The sequence below is a fragment of the Staurois parvus genome, unplaced genomic scaffold (assembly GCF_062004578.1).
Source record: "Staurois parvus isolate SC_StPar_1 unplaced genomic scaffold, SC_StPar_1.0 ptg002139l, whole genome shotgun sequence".
Taxonomy (NCBI): Eukaryota; Metazoa; Chordata; class Amphibia; order Anura; family Ranidae; genus Staurois; species Staurois parvus.
In genome coordinates, this window is record NW_028319935.1 from 58,423 (window position 1) to 72,343 (window position 13,921).

The 13,921-nt window shown below is 41.5% G+C and overlaps 1 long non-coding RNA gene across 1 annotated transcript in view; it reads right to left on the reverse strand.

Moving 5' to 3' along the window:
* The window catches only part of LOC149432627 (uncharacterized), a 35,206-nt gene extending 21,291 nt beyond the window's left edge, over nt 1-13,915 (reverse strand). Inside the window, exon 1 of the long non-coding RNA XR_016308987.1 lies at nt 12,460-13,915. This is a non-coding gene — a long non-coding RNA (uncharacterized LOC149432627). The remainder of the gene's footprint in view (nt 1-12,459) is intronic.
* Nucleotides 13,916-13,921: the final 6 nt, after the last annotated feature.

Here is a 13,921-nt window from a genome sequence, read left to right on the forward strand (position 1 = left end):
GACACTTAAAAAGTCAGTCCAGGAAAAGACCGTCAGCACTGTCAGGCTCCATTCTGATATCACATTGCGGGAACAAGCATTCCAGCTTGCGATTTTTTTTAAGCACAATTTACGCGCGTCTGTGTGTCTCTCCATCCACTTTAATGGCTGCCTTATGCGCGTTTGTGACCTAAAAGAAGTTCCTGCGCCTTTTTGGTCGACAAGCTTAGCGCGATTTTTAATGCACATTGCCAAATCGTGCCGCGTTTGGGGTGCCATTAAGAATATTAGCACCCTCTTTTCTGAAAAAAAAAAAGAATGGTACCCAAATACATGTTGCTAGTTTTGCTGCGATTTGAAATGGCGGGCAGAATCGGCGCTATTCCAAGTCGCCTAGTGTGCACGGGGCCTTGGAAGGTGCACCAATACCACGCAACCTCAGCAGCGAATTGTCCAATTTGATCACGACAATTACCGCCCCCCCCCCCCCCCTTATAAATAAATCCGATCCTACCCGCGCTATAATAAACACACACACCTACATCCCAATAAACAAAAACCAATACGTTTGTCTCGTCGATTGTGAATAATGCATAAGGTCGGTCTGACAACTTCATAGAACATGCTGGAATATCATCCGGCATCGTACAGCCATTCCTCTCCCTGACTCCACGGCACGGGGAGGGATTGGGAATAAAGCATGTAATTGTGCTATTAAAATTCCTACTGAAGGGGGGTTTTTTTTTTTTCCATGTATTTTTTTTTTTGTGTGTGTGTGGATTCCTTTAAAAACAAAACCAGGAAAACACATTTTAAAAGAAATTAGAAATTAAGAAAAAGGAAAGTTTTATGAAGAAAACCGCTGTTTTATGACATGTATATGTTCTTCATTTTTATTTTATTTTTTTTTGGGGGGTTTGGCGTGTTTTTATAAGCTGCAGGTGTTTGGATAGGGCAGGTTATTTCCTTTGCTGAGATTTATAGGACTGCTGGCCTGTGAGTGGTTTTATACTCAGCTGAAAAGCATTTTTTATATTTTTTTTTTTTTTGGTGGGGGGGGGGTTATTACACAATTTGTGTATTTACATGAAGAGGACCTGATAGTATGATGAAGGGAATGGCGCGGCCCATCGCTCAAGGTATAACTAATTCTATTGCAGCGACATAAATAAAAAAACAGGCAGATTTGTGTCACTGATTTCCCTGGTTTTAGATAGATCTGCGTTTTCCAAGATATATTCTGTATTTTTCTGTGTCTATTTGAACCGATTCAATTCTGTGTTTGTTTTTATTAGCAAATCATTTATAAAAACGTTCACAAGAGCTTTGAGTTAATTACCGACAATCTGGGCCATGTCACAATTTAGGATCTTCAGATTCGATCCTGTGATTGTTTTTTTTTAATTTGTAAATGACCAACAATCCGGCCCATGTCACAATTTAGGATCCACAGATGCGATCCTGTATTTGGTTTTTATTTGCATACATTTATAAAACGTTCACAACAGCATTGTGTAAATGACCGACGATCCGGCCCATGTCCCAATTTAGGATCCTCAGATTCGATCCCATATTTGTTTTTTATTTGCATTTATTTATAAAACGTTCACAAGAGCTTTGGGTAAATGACCGACAGTGTGGCCCATGTCACAATATAGGATCCTCAGATTTGATCCCATGTTTGTTTTTTATTTGCATACATTTATAAAACGTTCACAAGAGCGTTGAGTCAATTACCAACAATCCGGCCCATGTCACAATTTAGGATCCACAGATGCGATCCCGTATTTGGTTTTTATTTGCATACATTTATAAAATGTTCACCACAGTGTTGTGTAAATGACCGACGATCCGGCCCATGTCGCAATTTAGGATCCACAGATTCGATCCCATGTTTGTTTTTTATTTGCATACGTTTTTTTAAATGTATGCAAATAAAAAAAAACAAATATGGGATCGAATCTGAGCATCCTAAATTGCGACATGGGCCGGATCGTCGGTCAATCCAGGCCATGTCACAATTTAGGATCCTCAGATTCAATCCTGTATTAAATTTTTTTTTTGCAATGTTTTATAAAACGTTCACCAGAGTAAATGACCGACAATCCGGTCCATGTCACCATATAGGATCCTTAGATTCGATGTCATGTTTTTTTTAATTTGCATTCATTTATAAAACGTTCACAAGAGCTTTGGGTAAATGACCAACAATCCGGCCCATGTCACCATATAGGATCCTCAGATTTGATCCCATGTTTGTTTTTTATTTGCATACATTTATAAAACGTTCACAAAGAGCTTTGGGTAAATTACCGACAATCCGGCCCATGTCACAATATAGGATCCTCAGATTCGATCCTGTATTTGATTTTTTTTTTGCAATGTTTTATAAAACGTTCACCAGAGTAAATGACCGACAATCGCCATGTCACTATTTAGGATCTTCAGATTCTATGCCATGTTTGTTTATTATTTGCATTAATTTATAAAACGTTCACAAGAGCTTTGGGTAAATGACCGACAGTCCGGCCCATGTCACAATATAGGATCCTCAGATTCTATGCCATGTTTGTTTTTTATTTGCATTAATTTATAAAATGTTCACAGGAGCGTTAAGTAAATTGCCTCCGATCCAGCCCATGTCACAATTTAGGATCCTCAGATTCGATCCTGCATTTGTTTTTTTTTTGCAAAGTTTTATAAACCGTTCACCAGAAGTAAATTACCGACAATCCAGACCATGTCACAATTTAGGATCCACAGATTCGATCCCATGTTTGTTTATTATATGGATTCATTTATAAAATGTTCATAAGAGCGCTGAGTTAATTAACGACAATCCGGCCCATGTCACAATTTAGGATCCACAGATTTGATCCTGTATTTGTTTTTATTTGCATACATTTATAAAAGGTTCACAAGAGCGTTGAGTCAACTACCAATAATACAGGCCATGTCACAATTTAGGATCCACAGATTCGATCCCAGGTTTGTTTTTATATGGATTAATTTATAAAACATTCATAAGAGCGCTGAGTTCATTACGGACAATCCGGCCCATGTCACTATTTAGGATCCTCAGATTTGATCCTGTGATTGTTTTTTATTTGCATACATTTATAAAATGTTCACAAGAGCATTGAGTCAACTACCAATAATACAAGCCATGTCACAATTTAGGATCCACAGATTGGATCCTGTATTTGGTTTTATTTGCATACATTTATAAATGTTCACAAGAGCGTTGAGTAAATTACTGACAGTCCAGCCCATGTCACACTTTAGGATCCACAGATTCGATCCCAGGTTTGTTTTTTATTTGCATACATTTATAAAAGGTTCACAAGAGCGTTGAGTCAACTACCAATAATACAGGCCATGTCACACTTTAGGATCCACAGATTCGATCCCAGGTTTGTTTTTATATGGATTCATTTATAAAACGTTCACAAGAGCGCTGAGTTCATTACGGACAATCCGACCCATGTCACTATTTAGGATCCTCAGATTTGATCCTTGTGATTGTTTTTTATTTGCATACATTTATAAAATGTTCACAAGAGCATTGAGTCAACTACCAATAATACAAGCCATGTCACAATTTAGGATCCACAGATTGGATCCTGTATTTGGTTTTTATTTGCATACATTTATAAAATGTTCACAATAGCGTTGGGTAAATTACCGACGGTCCAGCCCATGTCACGCTTTAGGATCCACAGATTTGATCCTGTATTTGTTTTTTATTTGCATTCATTTATAAAACGTTCACAAGAGCGTTGGGTAAATGACCGACAATCCGGCCCATGTCACAGTTTAGGATCCAGTTTATTGGGTATAACCTGCCATTCTGGCGACCTGCTTTTTTTTCTGTAGGTACATCTTAAAAGCAGAATTCGGCTGCCAGAATCCAAGGAAGAAAGATGCAAACCTGACCGGTCTAATGTTTGAAAATGTAAACATTCTACTATTTAGAAGAGCCGGTATCAGTGATATAGGACGGGCGCATGAGCTAAAAAAAAAAAAAAGCGACATTAAATAGCTCGACTGATAGAGCGAGAGATAGACAGATAGGAGACAGATGGATAGATAGACCGCAAGATGGAAAGGCAGAGAGGTAGATAGATGGGGCAGAGATATATATATAAAAAAAAACAGCTAAATGCTGATAAGGAGATACAAAGATATTTTCCAAGTTATTCGGCATCAAAAAAATGACGCAATTTAATCTCATCCGCCAAACAGGAGTGAAACGGGGAAAAAAAAATAACAGATTCTGCAAAAACTGTTTTTAATTTACAGTAAGCGAAAAAAAAAAAAAAAAGATGGGACGCCGGCACACCTGGGCACAAGACGGAGAAGCCGTGCCGTATGAAAAAAGCCACCTCTGAAAAATACTCTGGAGCTTAGAGAGAATGTAGGACAAGATGTACGAGGGGAGCACCAGCCAATGTACAGCAAACCGCACCTTTAAGGGACTGCGGCGAAAAAAAAAAAATAAAAACCCCACACAAGAAGCATCATTCTCTGTGGAAAATCTTCTCCTTGTCGTAGAGTTGAAAGGCGTTCAGCATTATGTGAGCTGTGCTGTAGAAACTGGGTTGCCTGTAGCACAGCACTTCCAGTAGAGAGGCAGGGACTCTACTATAGATAGCATCACCCTGCGTCTCACTGCTGACCCCAGCGCCTTCACCGACAGGCATGGACATATACACCGACTAGTACTTCCTATACACAGAGAGGACGGCGAGGTCTGAAATATACAAAACCGAACATGTGTGGCCAAAAAAAAAAAAAAAATGACATATATTACGTTTTATTATTCTTCTTATTACAAAATAATGATAAATCCTGTATAATAATAATGATGATGGTGATGGTGATGATGATGATATGCTGTATATGTGAATGACATTCATGATCAATCATGGATATAGGGATCCCTTTCTATAAACCAATATTTCAACCACATCCTCTATGAATGGTAAAGAGCTGACTAGACATTCATTTAAGGAGGCCTGACACTAAATGTGAGTCGCACAGCTTCATATATCCACATCATAAATATACCACCCCTGGCCTGCTAGGACTTGTAGTACCCATGACAGCAGGAGGCCCGTGGCTTCGTCCTCATTTAGATTTTTCTGATTTGCAAACTTAAACCTCTGGATGATCTTAGTTTACGCCTTTAGGAAAATCCAGATTTTATTCAGGTTCATATATATATTTTTTTTTTTTTGCATCAGAGCTGAATAATAATCATCCAGACACTGAAATCGAGTGTTGTAGGCCCCTCGGAAGAATGTTGCTCATCTGCAAGTATGTTAAGATTGCCAGATATGCAGGCTGGGGTTTTTTTTTTTTTCGCTCGATATAGAAAAGGATTACACTCCAATATTTGTATCTGGGAATATATACGTAATGCGGCGGGGTCTAACGTGACGTCCAGGGGTCAGGCTGAGGGCGCAGTCGCAGCCTGGGGCGCGGAGATTATATGTACATAGAAACACCACATAGGAGACGCATCACCTAGACTGGCAATTGGCGGTGGGGCGGGCTAATGTCTCCAAATATTGCGGCTTGCAGGTGTGCCGACACCAGCTTAGTACATTAAATCTTATATATATATATATATCTAAATATGTAGATTGTTATGGCTTTGCACACAGATCTATAAGCACACAATACACCCTATAGTGATCAGAAGGCATTCAGTGTAAATCATTTTCCTATTCATATCCTGTATAAAACATACTATTACCATTGCTGCAGAAAAAGAATTTAGAACAAGGTGTATGGATGAATACATTGCTAGGCTGGATTGTTCTTTTTTTTTTGGTATATGAGGTTTCCCACATTAAAATGATTAAAATGAACAGAACATGACTTCTGTCCCTGAACAGCTGCATCTGGGCTTCATTTATTCCCCATACGCCATAGACGTCTAATTATACAGGGATATATATCTGCACCTACATCTATACATTCCTCACCCCAACCCCTGACACACCTACTTGTATCACTTGTATATTGACAGACTCAGGTTACATATACATATTACAATACATGTGCATGGAACACGAGACCTGGAGAAAACCAAAAGTGCCTATTATATAATAACTGGATGGGATTGTCACATGAACACACCTCAACATTTCCAGAGATTCTAAAAATACCAACTTCTTGCCGTGTACAGAAAGTAATGGGAAGCATCTGTACACAGGAAATATGACTTCAATATGTTACAGCTATGCAAGAATTCCTACAATGATGCAGAGAGAGTGGAAGTCCTAGGCGGCCAGGGGTGCAGTGTCCTTCTGTATGTTCTGTAGAAGCACACACAGCCATCCATCCATATATACAGTATACAGTACACAATATATACTCTACATACACCACAATAGATAGGTACAGGCACACACAACATTTATATATATATATATATATATATATATATTATATATATATATATATTATATATATATACACACACATACATATATATACACACATACATACATACACACACACACACATACACAATAATATATATATGTATATATACACACACACACATACATATATATATATACACACACACACACATACATATATGTATATACAGACACACACACACATACAAATATTTTATATATATATTTCTATCTATAAAATGCACACATACATAGATGTATAATGTCTGTCTGTCTCTATATCCACATATATAAACATACACTGTAGTCTAATATATACACAAAAAGCATTTAGGAGATTTATACAACCTCACACATATATACCTATTAACACACATACATAATTGGCCAATCTATGGTAAGCAAAAAAAATTGTATGTCTGTGTATATATATATTACTGCAAGTCTGACCACAGTCTGTATGTGTGTGTGTGTATGTATATATGTGTGTGTATGTATATATATATATATATATATATATATATATATATATATTTCAGCACTTATTGTATGTGTGCTCATGTGACCACAGTGTATATTTGTGTGCATTATATGTTTATCACTCATGTTATTTTTATATGTGTGCATATGTGACCACAATGAGTATGATATATATACACACACACACACACACATATACACATGCAATTATACACTCTGGTCACATGAGCACATATACAATAAGAAGGTGAATTATATCACAAATATATATATATATATATATATATATATATATATATATATATATACACATACACATACATATATACACACACACACTAATTAAGTGGTCTGTCTCTCCATGTGTATTGTGTGATATGTATCTATATATATATATATATAAACACAATAATTAAGGGGAACCCTGCATTGATTAAACTATGCAATCATTAAAGACAGAAACATATAAACTTGTACACACACTTGTAGTTTCCTATCCCATACTTGGCTGCCAGTATTCTGTACAGACACAGCAGCAGAGCATGTTGTAGGCAGGGATGTCCAGGGTCACAGGAGAGCCCAGTATAGCCCAGTGTACCCAGTGTGTGCAGTCCAGTGCCTGGCAGTGGTGGTGGCCCTGGATGTGCATTGTGCAGATGATCTCTTCTGGGACCCTAAAGTGACAACAGCTGCTGTTTAATGAAGCTTGCCCTGTCCTGACCCCCCTGTACCCCCCCCCCCCACCCCCACCCCCACCCTCGGGCACCACACTCAGAGCAACCACCCGATCTCCTTCCTCCTCCCACACACAGAGCGACACATCCGACCAGGGTCACCGAATACACACTACACATAGATGTTCTGTATACACAACATAGAAATATGTATTACACTCACCTCCAATATACTACATACAGATCTCTGTATACACTCACCTCCAATATACTACATACAGATCTCTGTATACACTCACCTCCATAATACTACATACAGATCTCTGTATACACTCACCTCCAATATACTACATACAGATCTTCTGTATACACTCACCTTCCAATATACTACATACAGATCTCTGTATACACTCACCGAATATATACTATATATAGTTATCTATATACATACACGAATATACTAATATATATATACACACACACACACACATATACATGCGTAAATATACACTGTATATAGATAATAGATATATAGCTGGATATCTGTATACACACACCAATGACACCACATTACATACAGAAACCGACAAATCCTCCGGTAGATGTACATTGCTGTATATGTGCCATGCACGCGGTATATAGACTGATGGATATCGAGTTATAAATATGTCCCATTATAGCGGAATCTTCCCTCCATCCCTGTCATTGTGTATATACAGCGAGGGACATGTATACATGGACAGCTCTTATATATATATATATCAATATACACACATCATATATGTCATGTCTATATTTTGTATACACACATGTATGTGTCGGTCCATGTACACATGTAGATGAAATGTCTGTATATATTAATGATAGTTCTATATTCTCTGTATATCTCGGTGTATAGAGATGGGAAGGGGATTTATACCCAAATCCGACAGAATTCTATCATATTTCTGTGTATCTCCAGATGTATTTGTGTGTATATATATATATATATATACATATATATCTACATATATATATATCTACATACATACATACACACAGTATATATATATATATATACACACACACAATATACAATCGGTATATTATTTTCTTTCTGGTTTCCTCTGCTGTCGGTGTGAGTTGTATAGAGTGAAGTGGAGGGATCGGTCGGGATTTCCCCTAGACTTGCCCATACATTGGGGTCGGTCGGTCGGTCGGTGCCCGGTCAGGTCTGTGGTCCCCCCCCTCCCCCCCAGGGAAGTGTGCACACTACAGCCCCGGACCTGCACCCTCCATCCGCCCCGATCGGCCGTCTTCCCCGATGTACGAACATCGCACAACGAATATACGGCGGGCCGGGGGCTTATCCCGGGGCCGGAACGAATCTCGCTCAGTTCTGTCCCGCCGGACCGGGCTGCACCGGCAACGGCCCCGTGTGAGGTCCGGGGTGCCGATCTCACCAATACACCGGAGATGAGCCGGACCCGACAATGTGCGCCTCGCCTGTCACCGGAGTACAGGAGGGGCCCTGGGCCACGATGGGGGATCCCGACCTGTCCTCCTAGGGGGGTCACATATCTACACCCCCAATACACCTACATCATATACACCCCAATACACCTACATCATATACACCCCAATACACCATCTGTACTATTATATACAACCCAATACACTCACATCTGTACACATCATATACACCCCATCTGTACACATCATATACACCCCAATACACCTCACCTGTACACATCATATACACCCATTCTGTACATATTATATACACCCACATCTGTACACATCATATACACCCCCACTACCCCCACATCTATACATATTATATACACCCCAATACACCCACATCTGTACATATATATACACCCCACTACACCCACATCTGTACATATTATATACACCCCAATACACTCACATCTGTACATATATATACACCCCACTACACCCACACTGTACATATATATACACCCCAATACATCCACATCTGTACACATCATATACACCCACATCTGTACACATCATATACACCCCAATACACCCACATCTGTATATATACACCCACATCTACACATCATATATCCAATTACACCCACATCTGTACATATATAACACCCACACTGTACACATCATATTTATCCCAATACACCCACATCTGTACATATATACACCCACATCTGTACACATCCATACATCCCAATACACCCACATCTGTACACATCATATACACCCAAGACGCCCACATCTGTACATTTATACACCCACATCGATACACCCCAAACACAGACAGAAATGGTGACACACTCATCATACAAATAATTATATATTATATATATATCCAGATATAGATCCTGTGTACGGAGGGGGCAAAGCATATACTGCAACATGTACACAACAAATATACAACCCCAACTTTGCATCTATACATTTATATTGGATAATAATTATTAAAATGACAATTACAGATACATCTATTGCTGAATGAATAATTGTATATTATTTATATAAAAATACATTAATAGAGATTTCATTCATTGCCATATACTGATCTATACATCAGGTGTGTGATTTATTTACATCATTCAGATCGATGGATTCACATTTAAAATCTATTATTAAAATTATTCCTGAACACACTACATATACCTACACATATATACCTACACATATCGATTTATATATACTCTGAAATCTTTGTCTTTTCCATATATACATGTAGATGTTATATACGAAATATATATCACACATTATATATAACATAGTATTCATATGTATATAATATACACACATTACAGATAAATATAGAGATATATTTTGTGTATATCTTTGTATATATATATATATATATATATATATATATATATAGAGAGAGAGAGAGAAGAGAGAGAGAGAGAGAGAGAGAGAGAGAGAGAGAGAGAGAGAGAGAGAGAGAGAGAGAGAGAGAGAGAGAGAGAGAGAGAGAGAGAGAGAGAGAGAGAGAGAGAGAGAGAGAGAGAGAGAGAGAGAGAGAGAGAGAGAGAGAGAGATTGATTTATATAGATACATAGATAGACAGACACACATGTGTATATATATATATATATATGCAAGCACACAAGGGTATATATAATGTATATACCCTCCGAGCATACATTCGTATACAGATCTATTCCATCCCATTCCTGTTGTCAGTATTCACAAAGCATTTGGCATCCTTTACATGCGGTAACATCGCACATGCGAACATTTCTATTCCTGAAAACAGATGAAAAAGAAGAGAAAGGAAAGCACATCCCGTGTTTGGTACATTCGGTGTGATGAGGATGATGTATATTATAGAAAGTTGCAGGACGAGGAGCAGCGACTGTTGTAGAGGGGACAGAGGGGACTTCAGAGGTGGACCTGCTGAGTGATGAGTGTATATGCCAGGTGCAGGGGCTGGCACATGGGTGGCATGGTGTGTGCATGAGGGCACTAGATGACATGTGTACAGGGTACATGGGGTGGCACATAGATGACATGATGTGTACAGGGCACATGGGGTGGCACATAGATAACATGATGTGTACAAAGGGTGGCCCATAGCTGTCATGTTGTGTACAGGGTACATGGGGGAGGCACATGGATGTCATGTTGTGTACAGGGTACATGGGATGGCCCATAGCTGTCATGTTGTGTACAGGGTACATGGGGAGGCACATGGATGTCATGTTGTGTACAGGGTACACGGGGTGGCACATAGATGACATGATGTGTACAGGGTACATGGTGTGGCACATAGATAACATGATGTGTATAAAGGGTGGCCCATAGCTGGTATGTTATGTACAGGTTACACAGGGAGGCACATGGACGTCATGTTGTGTACAGGGTACATGGGGTGGCCCATAGCTGTCATGCTGTGTACAGGGAACATGGGGTGGGTACCTGGATGTGGTGGTACCTGGATGTCATGCTCTGTACAGGGTACATGTGGTGGTACCTGGATGTCATGCTGTGTACAGGGTACATGGGGTGGTACCTGGATGTCATGCTCTGTACAGGGTACATGTGGTGGTACCTGGATGTCATGCTGTGTACAGGGTACATGGGGTGGTACCTGGATGTCATGCTGTGTACAGGGTACATGGGGTGGTACCTGGATGTCATGCTGTGTACAGGGTACATGGGGTGGTACCTGGATTTCAATGCTGTGTACAGGGTACAAGGGTGGCACATGGATGTCATGCTGTGTACAGGGCACATTGGGTGGCACATAGTTGTCATGCTGTGTACAGGGCACATGGGGTGGCACATAGCTGTCATGCTGTGTACAGGGTACATGGGGTGGCACATAGCTGTCATGCTGTGTACAGGGTACATGGGAGGCACCTGGATGTCATGCTGTGTACAGGGCACATGGGGTGGCACATGGATGTCATGCTGTGTACAGGGCACATGGGGTGGCACATGGATGTCATGCTGTTTACAGGGCACATGGATGTCATGCTCTATACAGGTACATGGGTGGCACCTGGATGTCATGCTGTGTACAGGGCACATGGGGTGGCACCTGGATATCATGCTGTGTACAGGGCACATGGGGTGGCACATGGATGTCATGCTCTATACAGGGTACATGGGGTGGCACCTGGATATCATGCTGTGTACAGGGGACATGGGGTGGCACATAGCTGTCATGCTGTGTACAGGGGACATGGGGTGGCACATAGCTGTCATGCTGTGTACAGGGGACATGGGGTGGCACATAGCTGTCATGCTGTGTACAGGGGACATGGGGTGGCACCCGAATGTCATGCTGTGTACAGGGGACATGGGGTGGCACCCGAATGTCATGCTGTGTACAGGGGACATGGGGTGGCACATGGTGCCTATCAGGAAAAGCTGTGCACACGGGGGGCTGGGGGGCAGATGGCTCTTACCTGTGCAGTGCAGCCCCCACCTCTTGTACCCCTGAAGCCAAGTGTCCGGATCCTCCTGCCCATCCTATAGGTCACATGTGCCAGGGTCAGACTGGTACACAGTGGAAGCCCTCTGCAGCCCCCCAGCCCAGGACTGTGCTCTGTGTGCAGGTGGCTGAGGGTGGGTCCTGCTGTCCTGGGAAGGGGAGGGGGGGGCAGCTGCTGCTTATTTGTGTCCCAGGGTCCCTGGGGTCAGACAACACCCCCCACCCTCCCTGACCCCCTCTGATCTCCCTGGACCTCCTGTGATGATGGCACAAGTTCATCACAACTTTTTCCCCTAGCAGCCCCCCCTCCCCTGCTCTCATGTGTCACCATCCCGTCCATGTTCTTCCATCAGCAGCACAATGGACATCATGGGGGCGCACGTGTACATCGACTTTGCATTAGGACCCCCCCCCCATCTCATTTCTTAGGGGTCCCCTCTCTGCCTCCCCTATTCTAGAGACCAGCACAGGAGGTGCCAGGAGAGTTAGAAGCAGAGACAGACTTCTGGTATCCCAGGACAGTGAGGACCCCCATCATCTCCTTTCTGGGGGCCCCCTCCCTGCCTCTGATCAGTCTTCCTACAGACTGAGGACCCCCAACATGCCATTTGTAGGGGTCCCCTCTTTTCTTTAGGACTCCCTGTTCTATAGACAAGCACAGGCTCAGGAAGAGTAGCAGACGTCCAAGGAAAGCAGAGACAAGTCTTCTGTTATCCCAGGACTAACTGAGGACCCCCAACATCCCATTTCTTGGGGTCCTTTCCCAGTTGCTGACGAATCACCCCCATTCTAGAGATAAGAGCAAGCGGCAGAAGAATAGCAGAAGTCATGGAGAAGCGAAGACAAGTCTTCTGTCATCCCAGAACAAATTCAGGACCCCCAGAAACCCATTTCTAGGGGGCCCCTCTTTTCTATAAACTATTCTATAGGCAAACACACGTTCAAGGAGATTGACAGATGTCATAGGAAAGCAGAGATAAGTCTGAGGACCCCCCAACATCCCATTTCTAGGGGTTCCCTGTATTCTATAGACAAGCAAACCTTCCAGAAGAATAGCAGTCATAGGAAAGCAGAGATAGGTATTCTGTTATCCCAGAACGAACTGAGGACCCCCAGCATCCCATTTCTAGGGGTCCCTTCTAATCCCTAACCCCCCCCCCCCCTCTATTGAAAAGCATGCAAGAAGTGTAGCAGAAGTCATAGGAAAGCAGAGATAAGTCTTCTGTTATCCCAGAACGAACTGAGGACCCCCAGCATCCCATTTCTAGGGGTCCCCTCTATTCTATAGACAAGCACACGTTGCAGAAGAATAGCAGAAGTCACAGGAAAGCAGAGGTCATTTTTTAGGACCCCCAGCATCCCATTTCCAGGGGTCCTCTCTCTTCTATAAGCCCCCCTGTTTCTATAGAAAAGCCCAGGCACCAGAAGAATAGCAA